The sequence below is a fragment of the Podarcis melisellensis genome (genome assembly GCF_964234715.1).
Source record: "Podarcis melisellensis genome assembly, chromosome: 3".
Lineage (NCBI taxonomy): Eukaryota > Metazoa > Chordata > Lepidosauria > Squamata > Lacertidae > Podarcis > Podarcis melisellensis.
This window is the reverse complement of record NC_138530.1, coordinates 2,387,359-2,402,261: the sequence shown is the minus strand read 5'-3', so window position 1 is coordinate 2,402,261 and position 14,903 is coordinate 2,387,359. Positions and strand designations below refer to the sequence as shown.

Below are 14,903 nucleotides of genomic sequence, written 5' to 3'. Positions count from 1 at the left end.
TCTGTCCTGCAATTCAGCTTCATTGGTTGTCCCCAAGTTCTGGAAGTCTGAGAAAGGGAGGAAAACTTTTTGAGATCCACTTTCATTGGCAAGGGGAAGAGGGGAGAGGAACCTCACAGAGCGTTTGAGAAAGCCACTGGGTGTAAAATCCACCTCCCTGGAAAGAGGGGGGGGAGGTTGGGGTGAACCATGAGAGGAGGGGGAAGGGCTCGGGGGCAAGCTGTGAGTGGAAGGACTGGGTGAGGCGGGGAGGGAGGGGGTTGGTCTGATATGGGTGAAGGGAGACCAGTTGGGGAGGGAGCTGGGATGGAGCCCAAATGAATTAACATATCAGAGTTGGCACCACCAGTGACTAGAAAAAGAGAGAGGAGGCAGCCCAGAGAGCAAATTTCATCATTTTTGTTATGTACTGAATTGAATAGGATCCAAAATGCAGCAGTCTGATAGGTCGTAGAACAGTAGGATCCAGAATGCAGCAGTCTGATTGCTCCGCAGGAGCCACCCAATCCAACTCTGGGTGGAAGTGAATCCGCAACCTGATTGGCCTACAGGAGAATCGCAAAATTAGCCAATCACGTGGGGCCCGTTGTGTAAATAATGTATATAAAGCAGCCATTTCAGGGGAACTTCCATTCCTCATTACTCTGTGCTGAATAAAGAGCATGAAATCCACACTCGACTCCAAGTATATTTCAGTTTTAAAACTGCAGGGGGCAGGAACACATCAACATCATCATAGCAACACAGCCTTGGTCTTTGGCACATGACCCTCAGAGATTGCAGCATTCATCCTGCAAACAACAGTTGGCATCCCACAAGGTTTCAACAGTCCTCCAGGCACCTATAAGTAGAGGGAGCTCTCCGTTCCCAGTCAATTGCACCTCCACTTGGCTTCTGGTATCTCCAGGATTCCCACCAACCTCCAGCCATGAAGATCTTCTGCCTCCTCTCTGTCGCCTTCCATCTCCTGCTGCTGGTGGTTCCAGGTATGGCCTTCTTCTCAGACGTTTCTTCTCCGAACTTCACATCTCTCAGCTTTCCTCATTTTAAACCTGCCTCCTAATGTTTAAAGGTAAAGGTAAAGGTACCCCTGCCCGTACGGGCCAGTCGTGTCCGACTCTGGGGTTGCGTGCCCATCTCGCTTAAGAGGCCGGGGCCCAGCGCTGTCCGAAGACACTTCCGGGTCACGTGGCCAGCGTGACAAGCTGCATCTGGCGAGCCAGCGCAGCACATGGAAACGCTGTTTACCTTCCCACTAGTAAGCGGTCCCTATTTATCTACTTGCACCCGGGGGTGCTTTCGAACTGCTAGGTTGGCAGGCGCTGGGACCGAGCAACGGGAGCGCACCCCACCGTGGGGATTCGAACCGCCGACCTGACGATCGGCAAGTCCTAGGCACTGAGGTTTTACCCACAGCGCCACCCGCGTCCCTCCTACTTGCAGGGAATCCATAAGGGATGAGCATTGGGTTTTCTTGCCCCTCTGTCCTCCTGGAGAGCTTCCCCAATGGGGCATCTGGTTGGCCCCTGCAAGAAGAGGGAGCAGATGGGGTCTCTTTGGCCTGATCCAGCAGCCAGTCTCTTCTTATGATCTTCTTGCCATGCTAATCCTAAAACATGGAATCTAATCCAAAGAAGCGGCTGCTTTAAAATCTTTCATATTTGCAGTGGGGCAGAGAGGGAGCCAGTGGGCAAGGGGCCATTTCTCTCCTGTGGCTCCCAGGCAAGCCAGTGGCTCTCAACCAGCCTTCCCTTCCGCCTTGGCTTAAACCAGACATGTCCAACAGGCCGATCACGATCCACCTGTAGATCACAGGGGGTGCCACTGGTTGTTTGACAGACTAAAGAAATTGCCTCCCCTCCAAAAACACTTTTTTAAAAAGCTCAACAACTTTGGTAACTGCCCCTAAAATAAGCCAAACAACTCTTACCAATGACAATGGCTAGATCACTGCCATATTTTTTTAATACTGGGAGTGGATCACAGTCGCTTGGGAGTTTGACATGCCTGGCTTAGACCATCTTCTGGAGGTGCAGGAGGGAGGGGAATGATCTCAGTCTCCAGCCCAGACCCTTTCCCTGCATTCCTCTTGCACCAGCTGTCCCCAACCTGGTGCCCCCCAGATATCCCAGGCAGTGGGGCCTTCGGGGAAGGTGTGGAAAGTGCAGAAGGCCAGGCCTTAGGAGGAGGAGGCAGAGCAAGCTTCAAAGGGTTTTTTCCCCTTCCAGATTTCACCGAAGCCCAAAATTTCGAACCGCAATGTGTCCGTAGGGGAGGGCGATGCAAGTATTTCAGCTGCGGCATCAAGGAAAGAGAAATTGGATGGTGTTCAAGAGACAAACTTTGTTGCCGTTGAGGTGAGTTATGTGGAAATGTTCATGGTGCCCAGGGCTGAAGAAAATGGGTTCCAAAACAGTTGAGGGAGCTGGGTATGTTTAGCCTGGAAAAGGAGAGGAAGAGACTTTTGTCCTCCTGATTTGGAGCGTAAGACAAAGCAAGATTCAGACTAAAGAAGGACTTTCTGAGGGTTAGAGTTGTTCAACAGAGGAATGGTCTGCCTCAGAAGGTGGTGGACTCTCCTTCCTTGGGAGCTTTTAAGCAGAGGTTGGATGGCCATTCATCAAGGATTCTTTAGTTGTGATTCGAACCTTGCCCGGGGTTGGAGTAGATGACCCTTTGGGGTTCCTTAACATGCTACAGTTCTGCGGTTCTGGGCTATGCACTTTGGGAGGCCTGGTTGGGGATTGGCAATCTCATCTACCTTTCTTCTGTTTATTTTCCTAACCAAGAGCTGCCCCAACCTACAAGGAGCATCTGAGAGAGCAGCACCCTCTTCATCCCTCCTTTTTAAAATAATAATAATAATAATAATAATAATAATAATAATAATAATAATAATATTTATTAAGAGTTTAGAGGTTACAAAAGAGAAAAAAGAAAAAGAAAAAAAGAAACAGCAGAAAAAATTAACAACATAAACATTACAATATATAAAAGGTACACATAAAAAATAGATTAAAAAATACAGGAATAACAATAAAAAATAATAAAAAATAAAACAAACATCCAATATTGGCATGATCCAATATTCCATCTCTTTGTCTTTCATTTACTTGTTTCTTCGACCTCCTCACACCTCCCTTTTTGTATTTTAGTTTAATTATTTGTTTCAACAAATTCTTCCCATCTTTCTCAATTTTTTTTATTAGATAATTTATCTTAACAGTCTAACCTGTCAGTTAACTCAGCAAATCCTTTTCATCTTTCACAGTATTCTGTCATTCAATTTACCTTAATTTATTTTAACCTTATCTTACGATAAAATACCTTTCATTCCTCCTTTTAAAACAGGCAGGGCTGGGAGAGACCCCTGCTGGGAACCCTGCTGAGATCACTCAGCTTGATGGACCAACAGATGGAAGACAGCGCCACCCCCTTCCTTTGGGGCAGGGACCCAAACTGACATTTCTACTCCACTGTGTGCAAAAAAACCTCCATGTTTGCCATTCATAAGTATGACAGTGTTTCTCTTTCATACCTTTGACCACCAGGAACCTGACAACGTTTCATTGATGGCCAGAGCTGGATCTAGGGGACAGCTGTAGGTGATCTTTCAAATATGGGGAATGGGCTGTTGTGCTCCTCACAGCATGAAACCTGTAAACTCCATTATCAAGTCATGTCTGGGGAAGCTTAGACCTTCCAGATGCAACTCCCACCAGTGGCCAATGGTCAGGGGTGGGATCCAGAGTTGTAATCCAAGCAACATCTGTATCAAGTAATCTGACCATTCTTCTTCCTTTTAAACCTAGACCAGATTTTCACACACACACACCCAAGCCACTGCCTCATTTGCTTATTATCCAGCCCAAAGAAGCATTCTGCGGAATTCAAAAGCTTGCTTATTTTTTGGTGACCCGTGGTCAGTCCAGTAAAGGTATTGGCTTACATTAAATATTGTATTTTAGTACATGGTGGTATGATTCTGGTTATTCTGATTCTGATTTGTATACCATCCTTCATTTGTAGATTACGGGGCAGTTCACAACATAAAAATACAAGATAAAAAACACAAAATGCATCATAATAAAACAAAAACAAATCCCTATCTCCCCCAAAGCACCCTGGGGACATCATCCAATCACAGAAAATGCCCGTTCTTGTGTTGCCACCCTCTGGACATCTTGGGGAGGAGGAACACAGAATGGCCTCAGATGATGATTTCAGGGTCTCGGTAGGTTCACATGGGGTGAGGGGGTCCTTGAGGAACAGAGGTATGATGGAATGGAAGTAAGAAAGGAGGGGAATGAGAGCATTAGTTGCATCAAATCTTGAGTTTTGTGAGTGTCACCCAGATGATGGGGTGGAAGAACTCACCTGAGGGGCCTCACCTGTCCAGGGATGATCACAAGGGTCAATACCGCTCATCACCTGTAACCAATAAAGTTGTGGCCATATTTAGCCCATTAACCATAAATATCTGTATCATGTGTCTTTATTTCCATTGGGGGAGGCGGGAACTCGCTATGCAACAAATCTGTTTCCAAAATTCATTAACTAATGGACAATCCCACCACATATGAATGTACGTTCCCATCACTCTGCATTTCCTCCAACAATTCTTACTTCCAGATTTTGTAATGTGATATAACCTTACCGGAGTATAATACAATTTTTGTACCAGCTTCAACCCCTGGAAACCTTTGTGTAGGTCCATGTTGTGAAAAGGTGTGCTGGGTCTTGTTTTCTGTTGGACTCTAATATATGATGTGTGAAACATATAAATACAAAAAGACAGAGAGGCCGAGACAGAACATATGATTAGGATTCCATGGAGACATGAGATTCCTCCATGTGTACAATATCCTGAAACAGGACAGGGGAAGGTCTGAGCTCCTGCCAACCTCCTTGGTTGTTCTGATAGTGGACCACCAGATGCCCACAGACAGGACCACAGCCCAAGAGCGCTCCTTCTTCCCACAGTCTCCTGCCATGACAATGGAGGGAGAACAAAGGCATTGTGATGAGTAGCCAGAGGTATCTTCCACGTTGTCTGGAGAACCCCCAGGATCCCCATCCCTGTCTTGTAGAATTATGGATTTGTACAGTTGGAAGGGACTGTGAGGGGCATCTAGTTGGCTCCCCTGCAATGCAGGAATCTCAGCTGAAGCATCCATGAGGTTTCCAATGTTCGCATTTATTGAAAGGAAAAGCTAAAGCAAACGAGCAGACAAATACCACCCTAAACTCAGTTACAAAGATGTCAGCCTCACTGAGCACAGCAGGACTTGCTCTGGAGTAAATGGGCAGGGACGGATCCTTCTCAGAATTGCCTTCAGCAGCAGCAGCAGTAGTGAGCAGAGAGGTTTCTGCAGAGGTGCAGTCAAGGCAGCTGCATCTCCAGAGAAGAAATCAGGTGGACTTCCTTTTGTCAGAGATGGTCTGCTGTAGAGGAACACTGTAAATATGGGGGGTAAAAAAGAGGCCAGGGGTTCCCCAGGAAGAACAAAGAGCCTAATGCTATCAGAGTTGGGATTTCATGGGGGAGGAGGTTGGCTCAGACCTTAGTTCAGCTCTTTAGAGTTGGTTTGAGTGTGACCTTCTGCTATAGCTGTCAAGCTTCCCTTTTTTGTGGGAAATTCCCTTATTCCAGCACTGTTTCCCGCTGCTTCCCGCTGCTATCCCAGATTGTTAGATATCCCGTAGACTTGCCCAAGAATGGAAGATTTGAGACTGGGCGATAGTTGGCCGGGTCTAAAGATGGTTTTTTAAGAAGCGGTTTAATGACTGCCTCTTTCATCAGGTCTGGGAAGGCTCTCTCACAGAGGGAAGCATTCACCACCCCGCAGAGGCCATCGCCCAGCCAGGATGGGCAAGATTCAATGAGACAGGTGGTTGGTTCCATGTGCCCAAGCAGCCTGTCCACATCCTCGGAGGTAACAGATTGGAATTGATTCCATGCAACTCGACCAGACAGGGCTCTAGCACTCTCCTGCCCTGGCCCTGCTCCCACGGTGGAGTCTACCTCCTTCCGAATCTGAACGACTTTATCTGCAATTATCCCCCAAGAGAGTTGAGACTCCTCAGGTGAGCTATTCCTCCCTATCATCTAAGTGACATTCACATAAGTCACCAGGTTTGGTTCAGGTGATGCTCCCCCCCCCCATTTCCATCCCATCATACCACCATGGGCTCAATTCCAATATCCTCTACAAGCCAATCCTTTTACTGGATGGCCCACAGTGGAGTATATATATCTGTTTAGGGCATTGTCCAAAAGGAAGTGGGTGACACCCGACCCACAGACAAGTTTATGTGTAAGACAATGACTCTGGCCGGCCACAAGAGTGTCCTTGTGAGCATCTCAAAAGAACGAGTCAGGTTGCAGGAGCCACAACTGAGTGAAGGGGTCCTTCTGACTAATGGGTGGACCTTCCCTCCACCCCCATCTCAGGACATCTGTTCAAGAAAGTGCATCAAAAAGGGCCTCCGATGATGATCTCAAGATCCAAGTTGGTACATATGGGGAGAGGTGGCATTGGAGGTAAAGAGGTCCTGAGCTAGTTTGAGAGTTTTGCTGGAAGCAGGTTGGAAGTTAGAGACACAGAGATGGGCTTGCTGTGTGCTGAATCCAAAGATGTGATTGTGAAGGAGGATATTTTTGAGTGGGAATGTTAATTCTTTGAAGCCCTGCATTTTATGCTCAGGCTCTCTCTATATGTATAGATAACAGCAGATATCCTAAAGACAGCACAGCCTCCGCTGACCTTCATTCCAAGGAAACCGAACTCTGGGCAAGCATGGAAACCGCTGGGTTTTCTCACTGCTCAGAGAGTTGGGTGCTGTGTAAAATAGTTTCAAGGAACGTGAAATGTGTTTTTTGCCCCCTTTCTCCAGCTCCATCCCTGGATCGGTTTGCATGGAAAGGGATCTCTTTGGCTTTGCTGCTCCCCATTCCCACCATTCCACACACCCCAATATCGCCTTCTGATCTGGGCTAATTCCAAATTTCACTGTGCTGAATCTGGCAGTTGCTTTAGCAAACTTTGCTGCCTGTGGAGCAATACTTGTCCGTTAACTTGAAGAAAGACCAGGTGGGGAAATGGGACTTAGCCGTGTGGCCACAGTTTCCCCCCCTTGCCTGCTGGGTTTGAACTTCAGGCTCTTGGGAAAGGATGCTGAAGACATCTCCTGGGGCCCATCTCTGTGGAGATTGCAAAAGACCAGCAACTGCCTGCTAAATGTTACAGGCACAGCCCACACCAAGAGCTCACGACTGGCACTGATACTTCTCCCCTTTCTCCAAAATTAAATATAAAAGCCTTGCCCTCACTTTGGGTGCCCAATTTTTGTAATCCCCCCATATATTTACAACAATGCACAGACGTTTAAACCAGTGTCAGACAGAACTATTGAAACAAAGCACCGAGAAAGCAACACAAATACCATAAAAGCAGCACAACACACACACACACACAAACACAAATAGACAGCAGGACAGTGCACAAAGAGTGTCCAGGAAAAGAGAAGGTCAAGGCTGCCTTTCTCTTAGAAAGATGGATCTGGAGAGCATGGAAGGGCAACAGAACAGTTTGGTGCTGGACCGATGGGGTTGAATCCAAGGCGACAGACTTCCACTTGTGGATGGGAATCCCCTGCAGACCCCCCCCCCCATTGCATCCTCAATATCTATTCTAAAGTATTGGGCAAAGTGGGATAATAGCCTGCAGATCAGCTTTGGGTGGTGCCCAGGGAGAGAAGAGAATGCAGGACAGTGAAGTTGGGGACAACCTGTTGAGTTGGAGAAGGTGGTGAGCAAGCTCAAGAGGAAATGTTTCCATAAGATTCTCAGGACTGAGCCTGAGAAGAGCCCTGCAGCTGGGTGAGGCCAAAGGCCCTTCTAGTTGGGCCCCCAAGCAGGTGTGGTGTTGGGAGATTACCTGGCTCTTGGGCATGGACTGCATGAGAACACCTCCATCAGGGCTGGACTGTTTCCCCAAAGAACGTTTTGTACCTCAGCTGCATGTACCTTCCACAATTATGCATGATTTGGAACAGTTATGCATGATTTGGTCCTTCCAAGTGTTCTCCTTCCATGAATTCCGCAAGGCAGTTCAATCAAGTAATGTGCACCAAAACGCATAAGGTGGTGTAATATGGACCCATATGGGTGAAAATAGCATGCAAGAATGGGAGGGGGATCCTTGCTGCCGGGACTGTGGCCCGATGTTGAATGGCTGCCCAGCCAGTGTAGGGGGGGTGCACCTGCCAGGAGCAACCATGGCCAGGCAGACTGCCCCCTTAGTGTGGGCAGGTGAGGAGGGAGCACAGTACGGCCCGTGAACCCTCTGTGCCCCATGCCTACCCAGCAGCGATGGCGTCTAGAGTTGGGCTAGCGGGAAGTGTTTTGTTCACCCTCTGCACCCAGTCCCACCTGCAGAGCACCCCCCCCAGGGCAAATCAAAAGATGCCATGCCACTGTGAGCAGAGAGCAAAACACAAACCAACAGATTCACTTTCCGAGTTGTTCAACGGTGGAACGGAGCCCTTCAGAAGGTGCCTCATTCTTCTTTGCAGGGAGCTTTTGAGCAGAGGTTGGATGGGGACCTGTCAGGGATGCTATAACTGTGATGGGATTGGACTTGATGAACCTATGATTCTGTGGTCACTGGCTGCTCCTTGGCACATGCCCCTCAGAGCTTGCCACATCCATCTTGCAAAGGACGGTTGGCATCCCACCAGCTTTCATCAATCCTCCAGCCACCTATAAGTTAGAGGCAGCTTTCCTTCCCCTGGCAATTGCTCTTCCACTTGGCTTCTGGTACCTCCAGGATTCCCACCAACCTCCACCCATGAAGATCTTCTGCCTCCTCTCTGTGGCCGTCCTCTTCTTGATGCTGCTGGCTCCAGGTAAGGCCTTCTTCTCACATGCTTCTTCCCTGAGAAGCTCCACAGCTCTCAGCTTAATTCTCATCCACTTGCTGTGAATCCCAAATGGGGCTTCAGGTGGACCCTGGGAGAAGAGAATGCTGGACTTGATTCGCCCCCTTTAACCAGATCCACCAGCCAAGCTCTTCTTATTACCTCATTTATATGATCCACAGATGGTCTTGTTTCAAATCTACAATAATGCGCTTCAGTACACTCAGATTTGTGGTGGGTAAAAGAACGGGCCAGTTTCCTGGGCAAGGGGGCTTCTCTCTCCCAGTTTGCCACTGGTCACCCAGAGAAGCCAGTGACTCTGACGCAGCCTTCCCAACCACCTTGGCTCAGACCATCTCCTGAAGGTGCAGGGAGGCAGCAGAATGGACTGACTCTCTGCTCCAGCCCTGCATTCTTCCTGCACCAGACTTCCCCATCCTGATGCCCTCCGGGTGTCCAAGCCAGCAGGGCCATTGTGGAAGAAGTTGTGGAAGTTGTAGGAGGTCAGTCCTGTGAGACAGAGCCTTCAAAGTCTTCTTTTTCCTCCAGATTTCACCAGAGGACAACCTCCTTGCATTCAGAGATGTCGACAGCAGAGAGGGATACTGCGAGGCAGCTGCCCGCCCCTAAGGCCATTATTTCCATGCTATCGCCTATGGTGTTGCCGTAGAGGTGAGTTCAATCAAATCTTAGTTTTCCTCAAAAATTAGTCAGTTGTGTTTCATGACCCCTAATGCATGTGGCTCATCTCTCTGTCGCCCCCCCCCACTCCACTTCTCTCTTAATCTTTACATCCACTGTGAGGGGGAACAATATTAGTGTGCACACTGGAGGGTGATAACCCTGTCCTCTCCCCTTGCTGCCCCCATCAAAGCTCTCTGACCCCTCAGCTACAACTCCCCTTAGCCAGGGATGGAATGCATCTCTTGGCTCAAAGTGGTGCTTCATGGCATGAGAGGGTGGGGGCTCAGTCACTGACCCTCCTCAAATAGCAAAGGAAACCTGTGTGAAACGTCCCTGTGAAGGTGGTTATTGAATCACAGAATTGTAGAGTTGGAAGGGAAAGAGTTCAATGCACAGCAACACAATGATCTCCTCAAATGTGTCCTCTCCTGGGGTTGCTGTTCACATAAGGAAGAAGGAAAAAAGAAGCACATTGGGAAAAAAGTGTCTGTGGAAACCAAGCCCTGCTCAAATCCCGCCAAGAGGTCTCTCTTACAGTCGTAGAATAGAAATTTAGTGTTGGGAGGGGCCAAGGGGTGATCTAGTCCAACCCTCTGCAAAACAGACCCTCTGTGTGCAATTGGAACTCTGAAATAGTTGGAGTCACTGGTTGGGGTATTCAGAGCCACCAGCAGCACCCGTTTTAACAGTGTTTCCTCTTCTCACAGGTGGGGGGTAACTCTGCAGATCTCTGGTGCAAGACCTCTGGTGAAAGGAAGACCACCCTGCTCTCCTCTGATGTGCAGCTGCCTCGACTGCACCCCCATCTCTGCTGGGGAAGAAACCGCTTTGCTTGATGCTGCTGAAGGCGATGCTGGGAAGGAGTCAAGACGAAGCCATCCTGTCTGCCTGTCTACTCACGAGTAAGCCCCACTGTGGCCAGTGTGTCCTGACTCCTTAGTAAATGGGCTCGGGATTGGAGCTTGGATTTGGTTTGCCTGCAAAAATACTTTAGCTTTTTCTTTTTAATAAATGCAAGCATTGGCAACCTTTGTGTTGGTTCATGGTGTGAAAATGTCTGCTGCGTAGAGGGGACTTTTTTGGTCAGGCTCTCAGACCCCCCCCCCTCTCTCTCTCTCTCTGCCAGTCAGTGGTGCCATCCAGGCTTTGTGGTTCTTTTCCAAACATGGCTTTGCACAAAAGGCACCCTCTACCAAAGGTAGCTGTGAGCCCTCCAAACTGAGCACGATAGCTCCCAGGGCTTTGTGATTTCTTCTCTGCGAAGCATGGGCAGCTGCAATATCTGCTGCCGAAGCATCAGCCGCAGCTTGCTGTGGAGGCCCTCGGACTTCCTCCCACAGACCCTTGGCTACCAGCCATGCCTTCAGCTTCCTACTCTAACATTGTAGGCCCCCACCTCCCCCTGGGGTCTCCCTGCCCCTCCTCCTGCCCCTTTCTCTGTGTCTCCCCTCCAACTGTCCTGCTTCCTTGGGCAGCTGCACAGAGATGGATGTCTCACAAACAGGAATTGAGCAGAGCTGAAAAAAACTAAGGGACATTCGCTGCAACATTTCTGCCATGAAAATAGGGATGTGCTATTGAATAATAATAATAATAATAATAATAATAATAATAATAATAATAATATTCACCCATCTGACTGGGTTTCCCCAGCCACTCTGTGTGGCTCAAATATATAAACAAAAACATCATAAGACATTAAACATTAAAGAACCTCCCTATACAGGACTGCCTTCCGATGGCTCAGGGGTCACATAACTCCACACCCTCCAACATTTCTCTGATGGAAACGGGGACGCCCTTAGGAAAACTGGGACATTCTGAGATCAAGTCAGATCAACTGGGTGAGCTTCTGTAAGTCCAGGACTGTCCATGGAAGATGGGGACCCTGGAGGGTTGGAGGGTAGTGAAGGAAGAAGAAGGGGGTGATGAAGGAAAAGGGGGAAGGGAGAGCCTTGTGGACAGGACCAGCCCAAGACATTTGAGCCCCTGAGGCAAACCACAAAATGGTGCTTTCCAGCCCCCACATTCCCCTACTCAGGGAAGAATGGGTGAGCTGAAATCTACATTAGAATCAAGGAGGAGGATATCAGCCTTCGAGTCACCAAGATGCATTTCTTTGAGGCTGAATCTGATGCCCCTGTGGATCCTGCCACCCGAGGTGGGCACTGCCCCTTTCCTCATGAGTGGACTGGCCCACCTGTTGATCACTGTCCTTCATGGCAGGGAAGGAAGAGAGAGGGAGGGTGGGAAGCAGAGCTGGGGGGGGGGGAGTAAAACAATGGGTGGGGACACCGTGAGGTTTTCCCCAGGCTTCTAGGCAAGGCATGCATTCCCGCCAACATTTCTCCAGTGAAAAGAGGGATGTCCTGTTCCTTCATCATCATCATGAGGTTTTTACTTATAAACCAACCTTTGGACTGGGTTTCTCCTGCCACTCTGCTCTGCCTCTGTAGTGAGAGGCCACAACACTTCTTGATGCCAGTTCCTGGGAATCCCATGTGATCCATGGCCATTGGTAGTGGTTTCCAACATATAGAAAAACACAATAAAAGAGCAAACATTTTTTGGAAAAAAACACCCCTATACAGGACCGCCTTCAGATGCCTTTTAAAGGGTGTAATATTTCTTAACTCCTTGACTCGGAGGTCGCATAACTCCATCCCCTCCAGCTTTTCTCCAATGAACATAAAGACATGCTAAGGAAAGGAGCAAAGTTCTACCCTGATTTTGGGACCTCTCCTGCTTGCTAGTGAAATGGACCCCTGATCCATATCAGCAAACGGCAGGGTGTGGACCTCTGGGGCCTGGGTCTCAGGGTCCTCATATTCTTGAGGAATCCTCGTGTGTGCTAATTGCCACCTTTCTCCAGCTCCCAATCATTGGGGATGAACAGGGTTGTAGGTGGGCTCAGCATAACACCAAGGCATCAATCCCAATATCCTCTACAAGGCAATCCTTTTACGGTGGAGTATAAATATCTTTTTAGGGCATTGCCCAAAAGGAAGTGGGTGACACCTGACCCACAGACACTTGTCTGACAAGGGTGAGATAGTGATGTCCACCCCCTCTCACATCTACCCACAGTCATCTTCATTGGTTTTGAAAGCCTCTGCAGGACTTGGAGGTAAGGTGGATTCCACATGGGGTTTTGACCTCAATGTCAAACCTCCACAGCTCCTCCTGATGTGTCCTTTGAGCCATCCAACCTCTGCCTTTCACCTTCCACATCCAAGTCATGAAAAGAGGAGGCACAGCATGTGTAGCCCAGAATAGAATCAGAAATCTGAAAGGTACAACCCAAAAGTGCTCTTGAGTGGAGCCCTGGACCTCTGCCCCCAACCCAACCCTGATGGCATCTCTCCTCTTGCTTGCAAGTGAGTTGTGGCATGCAGCTCCACATCAGAAACCTGAAGGGTTTTGACCCCTGGGGTTTGGCAGAAAGGTTATTCATATTGTGGACTGGAGTGTGTCCTGAATTCCTTCTCATTCATGGGGTCCTGTACCTATGGAGGGTTAGAATCTCAGAGAGAAGGTTGCAACCTGGTCAGACAAGGGGTTTCTTTGTAAGGCAACAACTCTGGTTGGCTAGTTGAGTGTCCTCATGAGCATCTCAAAAAAATGAGCCAGGTTTCAAGAGCAGCAAATCAGTGAGGGGGTCTTTCAGATTAATGGGTGGGCCTTTCCTCCACCCCAAACCCCCAAAAGCCTAGTGTTGCCCCTCTCCAGACCTCTGGAGGTGCACAAAAAGGGGCCTAAGAGGATGATCTCAGGATCCAGGTTGGTACATATGGGGAGAGCTGGAATTGGAGATAAAGAGGTCCTGAGCCAGTTTGAGAGCTTTGCAGGTGTTAATGCATTGGAGTCTTGCATTTTATGCTCAGGCTGTCTATATGTGTAAATACTTCCAGATATCCTAAAGACAGAACAGCCTTCACTGACTTTCATTCCAAGGAAGCCAAACTCTGGGCAAGCACAGGAACCCCTGGGTTTTCTCACCACTCAAATATTTGGCTGCTGCGTAACAATATTTTCAGGGGAACCTGAAATGTCTTATTTGCACCTTTTCTCCAGCTCCATCCCTGAATCTATTTGCATGGAAAGGGATGTCTTTGGCATTGCTGCTCCCCATTCCCAACACACACACACCCGGTATCGCCTTCTGATCTGGGCTCATTCCCAAGTTCACTGTGATGAATCTGACAGTTGTTTAACCCAACTTTGCTGCCTGTGGGCATCCGATGGAGCAACGTTTGTCCGTTTACTTGAAGCAAGACCAGGTGGGGAAATGGGACTTAGCCCTGTGACCACAGGTTCCCCACCTTGCCTGCTGGGTTTGAACTTCAGGCTCTTGGGAAAGGATGCTGAAAACATCTCCTGGGGCCCATCTCTGTGGACAGCTGAGGCCCCTCAGGTGAGCTCCTCCTCCCCATCATCTGAGTGAATCTCACATAAACCACCAGGTTTGGTTCAGGTGATGCTCTCCTCCCCCTCCTTCCCTTCTTCCATCCCATCATACCACCAAGGGCTCAATTCCAATATCCCCCGCAAGCTGTGCCATTAAGGCAACTGGAAACCAGAAGCCGTCAATTAGATTTCTATACAACCCTTCATTTGAGGACCACAGCACAATTCAAAATACAAAAACATCCATATACATACCATATTAAGAAACCAAACAATAACACCCACACATAGTGTAAAAGACAATAGATTTTTTTCATTAGTCCAAGGCTGGAATAAGAGGAATGTATTTGCCGGGCACCTAAAGAAGCAGACTGAGCCTCCAGGGGAAGAGCAATCCACAAACAGGAAGCCACCATAGAAAAGACCTTGTCCTATAGTGCAGTCCTCTGGACCTCTTGCGAAGGAGGCACATGAAGAAGGACTTCTGACGATGATCTCAGGGTCCAGGTCAGTTCATATGGGGAGAGAAAGTCCTTGAGATATTTTGGTCCTGAGCCCATGTGGAGTTTGAGAGCTGAGTTGGAAGCAGTCTGGAAGCTGGAGACACAGATTCCTGTTTCCTGTGTAGGGGATCCAAAGCTGTGAGGAACTGAGAAGGATGATTTGAGGAGTGTTAATGCTGGGAACCCGTCCATTTTATGCTCAGGCTCTCTCTATATCTTCAAAAAAATCTATATCTCCGCTCACTTTCAAGGAAGGAAACCCAACTCTGAGCAAGCACGGAAACCCCTGGGTTTTCTCACTGCTCAGAGAGTTAGGTGCTGTGTAACAATATTTTCAAGGAACCTGAAATGTGTTATTTGCCTCTTTTCTCCTGCTCCATCCCTGAA

At 48.5% G+C, this 14,903-nt stretch overlaps 2 long non-coding RNA genes across 2 annotated transcripts in view; one reads left to right on the top strand and one right to left on the bottom strand.

Moving 5' to 3' along the window:
- The window catches only part of LOC309366034, a 71,800-nt gene that overhangs the window by 20,897 nt on the left and 36,000 nt on the right, over positions 1–14,903 (bottom strand). The gene's annotated exons all lie outside the window — the stretch shown is intronic.
- Positions 9,478–10,633, top strand: LOC309366575. Its single transcript, XR_014166799.1, has 2 exons — positions 9,478–9,594; positions 10,314–10,633. It is a non-coding gene; the product is annotated as an uncharacterized lncRNA (long non-coding RNA).